Source organism: Molossus molossus, unplaced genomic scaffold (assembly GCF_014108415.1).
Source record: "Molossus molossus isolate mMolMol1 unplaced genomic scaffold, mMolMol1.p scaffold_m16_p_12, whole genome shotgun sequence".
Classification (NCBI taxonomy): domain Eukaryota; kingdom Metazoa; phylum Chordata; class Mammalia; order Chiroptera; family Molossidae; genus Molossus; species Molossus molossus.
The window spans coordinates 65716761-65727944 of record NW_023425347.1 but is presented as its reverse complement, the minus strand read 5'-3'; the positions used below and the strand labels follow the sequence as shown (position 1 = coordinate 65727944).

The 11184-nt window shown below is 38.6% G+C and overlaps 1 protein-coding gene across 2 annotated transcripts in view; it reads left to right on the top strand.

Moving 5' to 3' along the window:
• The window catches only part of ZFYVE9 (zinc finger FYVE-type containing 9), a 141983-nt gene that overhangs the window by 56993 nt on the left and 73806 nt on the right, over positions 1–11184 (top strand). The gene's annotated exons all lie outside the window — the stretch shown is intronic.

The following is an 11184-nucleotide window of genomic DNA, read 5'->3' as shown; positions in this document are numbered from 1 at the left end:
AAAGCAAAAGATTAATAATTTATATATATTGGACTTTATGAAAATTAAATGAGATTACAGATGTGATAGTAAGTACTTAGTAATTAATCTCTACTTCCTTTCTTGCCTGATTTATTGGATAATTAGGATGCTTTCAACTTCAAGAAACAGAGTATCTGATCCAGTGACTTAGACAAAAATAACATTTATTTCACAGAGCAAGAAGCCTGCAGATACTCAGTTATATCTAGGTGCAATCAGGATTACTGAAGTTTTCTTGGTCTTCCCCTCATGGTCTTAAAATAGTGGCACAGCTCTAAGCATCAAGTCCAACCTGACAACTTCCTAAGTGCAAAGAAACTGGTTTGGGAGCAAAAAAGCCTATTCTTGCCACCCCTTCCTTCATCAGGGAGGAAAGGATCCCCCGTAACTTTTTCAAAGTATTGGCCAGTTTTAGACCACAGGTCCTATTTTAGACAAAATACTGACAAAGGGCTACAGAATTACCAGGACTGGCTAAGATCAATTATGATTCATCCCCTGGGACTGAGCCCATTGTTGGTTGGGATTCTGTTTGTAAGGAAAGGGGAGAGAATGCTTCCTTGGTGCAATCAGCAAGGGCTACTATATGGTCCTAGTGCAAAACAACTAAATGATGGGGAGCAAAAAGAAGTTAAAGCTGTGACTAAGCTGTTAGTCTCTGATTATTAGTATTTGAAGACAATAATGTGTATAATTTCTAAATATTTTTCAGTCTGGAGTAAACCTATTGTCAGTAGCCTTTACAGTTGTTTTTTTTGTGAGGGGATAGAGTCATCTTTTTTTTTTTTTTTTTATCCTCACCTGAGGACATTTTTTTTTGCATTTATCTTCAGATAGAGCGGGAGGGAGAAAGGGGGGGAGAGAGAGAGAGAAACATCGATGTGAGAGAGACACACCGAGTGGCTGCCACCCACACAACCCCACCCCGGGCCAGGGGACAAACTGCAACCAAGGTACATGCCCTTAGCGGGAACCGAACCTGGGGTTCTAAGGATCTGCAGGCCGAAGCTCTAACTGCTGAGCCAAACTGGCCAGGGCTAGAGTCATCATTTTGACTATAGTTTTGCTTACTGTGTATAACACTTTCTGAAAATTTTGCTTTCTTAAGGAAATAACAAAAACAGATCAGAACATCTACATGTAATGAGTAAATAGCAGCTTGGGTTGATTCAGAAAGAAAATGGTGCCTAAATGTACATAAATTTAAAAATTAGATGGAATTTTAGAGTAGAATTTATGAAATTTCTGAACTTATTTGGATTATGGATTCATATTTCATCTTTTTTTCCCTTTTCATCTCTAGTTACCTTAGGGGTGATGAGATAATATTTGTAAAAATCCTTGAGCTCCTCAGAAGAAAAGGGCTTATAAACATAGGTAGACTTTTTCTAGGTATTAAATTAATCAGATTATACTGGGAATGTAGTTAGAAAAATACCCCAAGCAATGTAATTTTATAAAATAATGTGTACTGTTGAGAAAAGAAATTTAGTTTGTTCCATTCTAGTAGAAAGTAGGCATATTCAATAATTTCTCTATTTAATATCTACAGCTAAATTCTCTCTACTGTATATAACAAGTATATATTAAGTATCTAATGTATGTAAAGGTTATAGGCTAGGTATTGGAGATTCAGAGATACATAAAATGTGGTATATGTTTATAATCTAGGGCACTGATTTCAGTGAGTGGAGAGAGGAGTATTCCTGGAATTAAAAAAATATCCTGAAATAAAAATTGTGCACCACTGATCTGAGTAGACAAACAGACCATCCCACAGCACATTATAATACAGTGTATTAAGAGGCAATTATATGTGCTTTGTGTTCATTTTCATTTAATCCCCATCACTGCCTTGAAGAATGGGTTGTTAATTTTTCCTATTTGACAGATCAAGAATTGGAGACTCAAAGGTCAAGGAATATGCCCAAGGTTATAGCTTAAAAGTGCTAGAGCCAACTTTAAAGCTAGTATTCTTTCTTTTAGTCATACTGCTTCCCCCAATGAGCTTATCTCCTCATTCATACTGACAGTATGAACGAATTACTTTAGGATCATTGCGGAATGAGAGTTTAGTTTTTCTAAGAATGGCAACAGGAGTTAGCGAAGTCAAGTATGTGAGAAAAATGGGATCATATCACATCAAAGGTGAAGAATTATCAGTAAGGAAATGGAAATAAATTTATCTCAGAAAACTGAGTCAAGATAAAATATACTTGAGTATAGAAGGGATTAAATAGAAAATTGTAGGAAATTAACTCGCATAGCATAAGGTTTATATTTAGCTCTTTATAAGTAGTACATATTATAATTGTTAAAACATTCATTTTGGTATAATGTAATTAAGTAGAATATAAAATGATTATACTAGAATTTATGAAAGTTAAAATACTGCAGTTTATTTTTATATTACTATAATGGAGATCAAGACATCTGGATTCCATTAATTTCACTGTTGGAAAAGTATGTCACACTCTGAAATGCTCTGCAAATGTGAGTTTTATTATTTCAGACATTAATTTAGATAATTGTTCGGTATTAGTATATTCCCTACTTGTCCTATATGATAGGTGTTAAGAGTACAAAAAACCCCTTCCCCAAAAGGTGCTCTCTTAAATGCAAATGATCACCTATCCATATTAATTTCTTTTGTAAATCACCAATTCCAGTAGATCATGGTTATTTCTGTTCTGTCAAGCTCAATTTGTCATGAATCTTTTCACCCTTTTTTATTTCATATTGGACTTCAAAGCCCTTAGAAAGCCATTGATTTTCTAGTTATTTGCAAGGCTTTGTCACACTTTATCCATTACTGTCCTTGATGTGACTGGTTATTTTTTACTAGGTGCCAGCTGGTTAATGACTCTGTTCTATCTACTATTTGATAGAAGCAGACATAAGAATAACCTTTAAATGTAAAACTTCTTTGAACTGATACTTATAACTTAGGTATTTTGTATTTGTTTAGGATGTAATGAAAATAGAAGAACATTTTTGAAAACTGCTTTATGCTAAACTTACCTAGGCTAACATCATAATTCTCTGAGATATATAGCTGAGAAAAATGCACCCCAGGAAGGTTAAGTATCTTGCCTAATTCTCAGTTTATAAATAAGAGTGCATGGATTTTAACACAAATCTGTCAGACTCCAAAGCCCCATATTCTTTTTACCACACTGGATGTAGCAACAAAATTTATCTACACTTCAGGTGCTTACTAGAACTATGTTTAGGTGAACATTAGTTTTGGGCAATGGTGAAGGACTGGGGATTTGAATATTTAAATTTTTAAGAAAGACAGAAATGCTGAGTGTTTGGTGTTGTCATGTGATGGAGGAACCTAGTTAAAGTTAACAGGATTTTATGTTTTATTTCACCTATCAAGTCTTGAACTACAGAGTAAGAAAAGAACAATATGGTCACCGAATCACTGAATAAGGAGAGATTTAGTGACAGCAATATATACCACTCCAGTTTACTCATTATTTTTTCCACTTTGACTTAAAAAGTATAATTCATAATAGATGAATTTTTGCTGCATAATTGTTCGACTTGATAAAACAGAGGAGAGAACTGTAGGAGAGGTAGTATAGAAAAGAACACTGAAATGGGTATGAACAACTCTGGGCTTCTGTTTCCTCTTCTATAAAAGGAGGGTTTGCATAGATCTTATTTCTGATTCCCTGCAGCTCTTGAAAATGCTTGTGTGAATTCTGTGTTTTAGAAAAATGGAAAAAGAAAACAGAAGGATTTATGTTAGCACTGATTTATATCTAAACTTACTAATTTGCTACGGTCACTTTATGGGAAGAGTATGCCATTAACCATTTTGAAATTTGCTGTGCTGAAAGTGTATTTTCTGGAAGTCATCTCAGTTAAACTGTTATTAAGGTACCAGTTAAGTGGGTGACACTGAGGGTTTTCTTTGCAATTACTGTTTCCTTTTTTATTTATTTCTAATACTAATTTCTTCAGTATCCTTTTAGACACACATGATCTTCATCACTTATACTTAAAAAAAATAGTTTGATGACATGCATAATGTAAAAATGGGATGTTGAAAATGATCTATATTAAATTTTTTCTTTCTTTAAAATAATTTTAAATTAAAAATGTTTAATCGAATTTATTGGGGTGACATTGATTAATAAAGTGATATAGGTTTCATGTGTACAATTCTATAATACGTCATCTGTATATTGTATTGTGTGTTCACCACCCCAAGTCAGGTCTCGTTCTGTCGTCATTTATCTCCCCACACCCTTTTCAACCTCCTCCACCCCTCTTTCCCTCTGGTAATCATCATACTGTTGTCTTTGTCTATGAATTTTTTGTTTGTTTTTTTAGCTTAATCCCCTCCCAGCCCCACAACACCCCTCCCCTCTTAGATTAAATTTCACCCAGCCCCACAACACCCTTCCCCTCTTAGATTAATTTTCAATAATAATTCTAGTTTAAGTGGAAAAATAAAGAATTAAAATATATTAAAAATAGCTGTTTAATGGAGTTCCAGTCAAGATGGTGTAGAGTAGGTAAATGCTATACTTGTATCTTTCCACAACATCATCAAAATTATAACTAAACTACAGAACAACCATCGTTGAGAACTGCCTGAATTTAGCCGAACAGAAGTCCTATAAAATAAGGATGTGCAGAAGAAGTCACATTGAGACCAGTAGAAGGGGCAGAGACGTGGATTAGGTGCTCCCCATTCCCATGTGTGGTGGTTAAAACTCAAGAGGGCTATCTCAACTGAAGAGTGAGGAGGTCCAGCTCCACACCAGGCCCCCCCCAGCCCCTGGTTCCATTGCTGAGAAAAGTCCTATGCTTGGACTTACTCAGACTAACTTGCTGAGTTTCAGCACTGGGGCAGCACCTAGAAAGGCTCCAGGGACATAGGGGGAGGAACTGAATTGTTTGGCTTTGGGGCTAGAGCTGGAGGGGCAGCTTTCTTCCAAACAGAAGTGCTAACAGAGGCCATTGTTCCTTTGCTGATCCCTACCCCTACAGGTACAGTGGGCATTCTATCTGAGTCTCCATCAACCTGGCTAATACAGTTCACCCCACCCTGGTGATTTCTTGCGATCCCACCTCCCTATAACTTGCAGGCCCACCCAAGCCACTTCCAATGGTGTTTCCATACAAATGGCCCATCTTGGCTCAAGTAACCCTAAGCCCAGCACTAGAGATAGTTTGGCCTCTCCTTTGCACCTCTAAGCCCAGGACAAGTGGAATCTATCTGCAGAACACTTTTTAGCTCATGTTGGGTGGCCCAGGGCAGGGCACAGGCAGTAGCGGACCTTGGCCTGTACCTCTTGGGAGGTTCCAGAGCCAGCCCACCGAGTGGATTGCTTTAAACCATGCCAGAGCAACACCCAACCACCGCCATGAGTGACACAAGCGGTTGACTCAGCGGGCACCAGAGCCCTGCTGAAGGGAGTCCTGCTCCATGGGGTGGGCCACTGCACAGTAGCTCTTCCACTATAGTCCTTGGAGGTGATTGGCCTGGGGGCATTATGTGCTCCCATTGACATGCCAACACGTCAGCTACAATAGGAGGGTGCACACAGGGATGCACCTGGAGCACCCCACTCAGGTGACCAGGGAAGCTGTGCCACTACACCCCACAAGACACCTACTACATAAGACCACTCTATCAAGACCAGATGTAGCATTTCTATATAATACATAGAAGCAAACACCAGGAGCAGCCAACATGAGGAGACAAAGAAACATGTCCCAAATGAAAGAACAGGACAGAATTCCAGAAAACTAAACAAAATGAATACAAGAAATCTACCATGTGTGGAGTTCAAAACAATGCTTATAAGGATGCACAACAAATTTAGGGGAAGAATAGATCATCAACTCAGTGAGAGCTTCAACAAAGAGATAGGAAACATAAAAATGGAGATAGAAAACATGAAGAACCACCAGATATGAAGATGACAATAACTGAAATGAAGAATACACTAGAAGAAAGAAAAGAATACACTAGAAGGGATCAGTAGTGGATTAGATGAAGCAGAGGATTGGATCAGCTATTTGGACAATAAGGTAGCAGAAAATATCCAATCAAAACAGCAAAAAGAAAGTGTCCAAAAAAATGAGGATAGTTTAAGGGGCCTCTGGGACAACATCAAACATGCCAACATTCATATCATGGGAGTGCCAGAAGGAGAAGAGAGAGAGAGCAAGGAGTTGAAAACCTATTTGAAAAAATAATGACAGAAAATTTCCCTAACTTGGCAAAGGAAATAGTCATACAGGTATAGGAAGCACAGAGTCCCAAACAAGATGAACCCACACCCAAACACATTATAATTAAAATGGCAAAGGTTAAAGACAGTTACCTACAAGGGAGCTCTCGTAAGACTCTCACCTGATTTCTCAACATAAACTTTGCAGGCCAGAAGGGAGTGACAAGAAATATGCAGTGATGAAAAGCAAGGACCTATAACAAAGATTACTCTACCCAGCAAAGCTATCATTTAGAATCAAAGGACATATAATGAGCTCCCAGACAAGGAAAAGCTAAAGGAGTTCATTACCACCAAACCAGTATTATATGAAATGTTAAAGGGTCTTTAAGAAGGAGGAAAAAAAGATAAAAAATATGAACAATATAATGGCAATAAATACATAACTATCCACAAATGAATCTTAAATGAAGAACAGAATAGAAACAGACTCATAGATACAGAGAACAATTTGACAGTTGCCAGATGGGAAGGGGTTTGGGGGAATTGCTGAAAAAGGTGACGGGATTAAGAATTACAAATTGATTGTTATGGAATTGTCATGGGGATGTAAAGTACAGCATAGGAAATATAGTCAGTAATATTAAATAACTCTAGCCCTCGCCCTGATGCCAAACAGCTCAGTTCTTCGCCATAGGTTTCTGGTGCCTTTCGAGTTGCCTCCCCCATGCTGGAGCTCAGGGAGCAAGTCCAAGTAAGTCCTTGAACGGCACTTTAAGAGGAGCTGCCTGGGCCCTGGCCAGTTTGGCTCAGCGGTTAGAGCGTCGGCCTGCAGTCCGGAGAGACCCGGGTTTGGTTCCCACTAAGGGCATGTAACTCGGTTGCAGTTTGTCCCCGGCCCTGTTTGGTCGTGCGGGTGGCAACCACTCGATGTGTCCCTTTCACGTTGATGTTTCTCTCTCTCTCTCTCTCTCTCTCCCTCTCTGTCTGAACAAAAAGTGGAAAAGGGTCCTCAGGTGAGGATAAAAAAATAAATAAATAATCTGTCTTTAAAAAATAAATAAATAAAAGAGGAGCTGCCTGGGCCTCCAGCAGCCTCAGCCTCCCTCAGCCTCTGTTCCCGCTGGTTTTACAACCGGAAGTGATGGGGACTTCTCTTCCTGGCACTGGAACCCTGAGCCGGTGGCCTGGTGTGGGATGGGGACCCCTCACTCCTCAGGGAGGATCTTCACAGCTGAGATATCCTGCTGATTTTCATCTGCCATACGTGGGTGTGGGACCAGTCCATCTGAGCCTCTGCCCCTCCTACCGATCTCGATGTGGCTGCTTCTTTAATTTCATAGTTGTAGGACTTCCATTCAGCTTGATTTCAAATGGTTATGAATGATGGTTGTGTTGTAGTTTAGTTGTAATTTTGATGTGGTTGTGGGAGGAGGCGATACCACGTTTATCTACTCCACCATCTTGACCAGAAGTCCAAAAATTTTTTTAGATAAAGTTTATTAAAATATTTACATGACTGCCCTGGCCGGTTTGGCTCAGCGGTTGGAGCGTTGAACTGCGGTCCTGAGAGACCCGGGTTCAGTTCCCGCTAAGGGCGCGTGCCTCGGTTGCAGTTTGTTCCCGGCCCTGGTCAGTCGTGTGGGTGGCAGCCGCTCGATGTGTTCCTTTCACATCGATGTTTCTCTCTCTCTCTCTCTCTCTCTCTCTCTTTCTCTCTCTCTCTCCCTCTCTCCCCCACTCTGCCTGAACAAAAAATGGAAAAATGTCCTCGGGTGAGGATTAAAAAAAAAGAATTTTCACAAGTTGTTACTGTCACCGATCTTTGTGAATAGCTGAATATTGGTCAGTCACAAGCACTTTCCTATTCTTTTTTTTTTTTTTTTTTTCATCCTCACCTGAGGACATTTTTCCATTTTTTGTACAGTTAGAGTGGGAGAGAGAGGAAGAGAGAGAGAGAGAGAAACATCGATGTGAAAGGGACACATCGAGTGGCTGCTACCCGCACGACCAACCAGGGCCGGGGACAAACTGCAACCGAGGTACATGTCCTTAGCAGGAACCGAACCCGGGTCTCTCCAGACCACAGGCCGACACTCTAACCGCTGAGCCAAATCGGCCAGGGCGCACTTTCCTATTCTTGCAAGGCAATTATTTTTGTCATAATTACAGGGTTTTTTGAAGACTTGGGACATCAATTTTTTCACTTTCTAATATGAAAAGAAATGAACATTTGATAATTTAAATATTCAAGAATTGCAAAGGAGTATTATTCATATTGTAAGGGGGTAGAAATAGACACAAATGGTACTTGCATATAAAGCTGGTTCATAAATTTGAGTGCATATTAATGTTTGTTTCTCCATTTATCTGTTCATTTTTGCAAAGTTTTACTAATCAAGGAAGCAATAAACATTTGTCAGGTGCTTATTTTATTTCAATGTGATAACAGTATTAAAATACTTTATTGTATGGAGTTTACATTGTAGTTTGGGAAAATGGAGAATGCGTGCAGTGGATTACAGTAGATTGTGTTAGTTGTAATAATAAAGGTATAAGGTATGGCCCTAGCGGTTTTGCTCAGCGATTAGAGCGTCGGCCTGCAGTCCAGAGAGACCTGGGTTCAGTTCCAGCTAAGGGCGCGTACTTCGGTTGCAATTTGTCCCTGGCCCTGGTTGGGTCGTGCGGGTGGCAACCACTTGATGTGTCCCTTTTCATGTTGATGTTTCTCTCTCTCTCTCTCCCCTTCCCACTCTATCTGAACAAAATATTGAAAAATGTCCTTGGGTGAGGATAAAAACAAAATTAAAAAATAAAGGTATGAGGTGTGATATTTCAGCAGTATAGTAAGTTAAGTTTTTTGTTTTTGTTAATCCTCACCCGGGGATATTTGTCCATTGGTTTTTATTTTTTGGCATTTTAAACAACAGAAATTTATTTTCTCACAAATCTGAAGGTTAGAATTCCAAGATCAAGATATCAGCAGGGTTGATATTTTCTGAGGCATCTCTCTGGGTTGTAGATGGCCACCTTCTCACTTTGTCCTATTGTATGGCTGGTGCTGTCTGTGTGCCTGTGTCCAAATCTCCTCTTATAATGACACTAGTCATACTTGATTATGGCCTACCCTAATGACCTCATTTTAACTTAATTAGCTCTTTAAAAGCCCTATCTCCAAATACAGTCACATTCTGAAGTATTGGGGATAAGGGCTTCAAAATATGGATTTTGACAGGATGCAATTTAGTCTGTAACACCATGTTATAGTCTGTTTCTTACATATATTTTTGGTCAGTTTGACCAAAGTCAGTCAAAATGCTCAAAGGAGTTTGTATGTATGTTTGTGTGTTTGTGTGTATGCAAAAGTCCAGTCTTATCACTCAGTCAGGTCTAAATTTTAAATTATTTTTTCTGATTACAAAATTAATATATGTACATTATACAAGATTCAAATGCAACAGAAATACATGAACTGAAAAGTGAAAGTCAGCAGGTCAACAATGTATATACAACTTACTCTTCTAATTTTTCTTCCTTACATAGAGATAGTAAAAATGAAAAAGGAATCATATTCAACATAACATTTTATAATGTACTTTTTTCTCTTAATATATCATGCACATCTTTCTATGGTGGTACTGTAACTGTGAATCTGTGTCAAATAAATATGTGTATATGTTTGTGTGTGTGTGTGTGTGTGTGTGTGTGTATATATATATCTCAACCATTTTGTTGTGTGCATATACCATGATTTATTTACTTATTTTTATTGTATTCCACATAGCAATATTGTATTTTATTTTTTTAGATTTAATTTATCTTTATTTTTTAAAGTATTTCAAATGTCTCTCCCCCCCCCCCCCTTTGACACCCTCCTCCCTTCTCCCCCAGCCTTCCCCTCATTAGTTATACATATATACATATAAATTCTTTGGCTTCTCTCTTCCTGCCACCCCCACCCCCTTCCCTGTGAGGTTTTCAGTCTGTTCGCTACTTCCATGTCTCTGGATCTATTTTGTTTGTCAGCTTATTTTGTTCATTATATTCCACAAATAAGTGAGATCACGTGGTACTTGTCTTTCTCTGACTGGCTTATTTTGCTTAATGTAATACTCTCCAGGTCCCTCCATGTTGTCTCAAAGGGTATGAGATCTTTCTTATAGCTGCATAGTATTCCATTGTGTAAATGTACCACAGTTTTTTCATCCACTTATCTACTGATGGGCCCTTGGGCTATTTGTACATCTTAGCTATTGTAAAATAGTGCTACTATGAACATAGGGGTGCATATATTCTTTCTGATTGGTGTTTCAGGCTTCTTAGGATATATTCCAGGAAGTGGGATCACTGGGTCAAATGGCAGTTTCAGTTTTAATTTAATTTTTTGAGGAAACACCATATTGTGTTCCATAGTGGCTGCACCAGTCTGCATTTCCACCAGCAGTGTACTAAAGTACCTTTTCTTCACATCCTTGCCAGCACTTGTTGTTTGATGATTTGTTGATCAGTCAGCTATTTTGGCAGGTATAGGTGATATTTCATAGTCATTTTAATTTGCATCTCTCTGATGAGTAACATTGAGCATTTTTTTCATACATCTCTTGGCCATTTGAATGTCCTGTTTGGAGAAGAGTCTCTTCAGTCCATCTCCCCTTTTTATAATTGAATTGTTTGTCTTTCTTTTGTTGAGCTGTATGAGTACTTGATATATTTTGGATATTAGCCCATTATCCGATATATTATTGGCAAATATGTTCTCCCGAAGAGTGTGTTCCTTTCTCATTTTGATGCTGGTTTCTTTTGAAATACAGAAGCTTTTTAGTTTGATGTAGTCCCATTTATTAATTTTTTCCTTTGTTTCTCTTGCCCTAGGCCAGCGTTTCTCAACCTTTGGGGGTCGAACAACCCTTTCACAGGGGTTGCCTAATACATAACAGTAGCAAGATTACAGTTATGAAGTAGC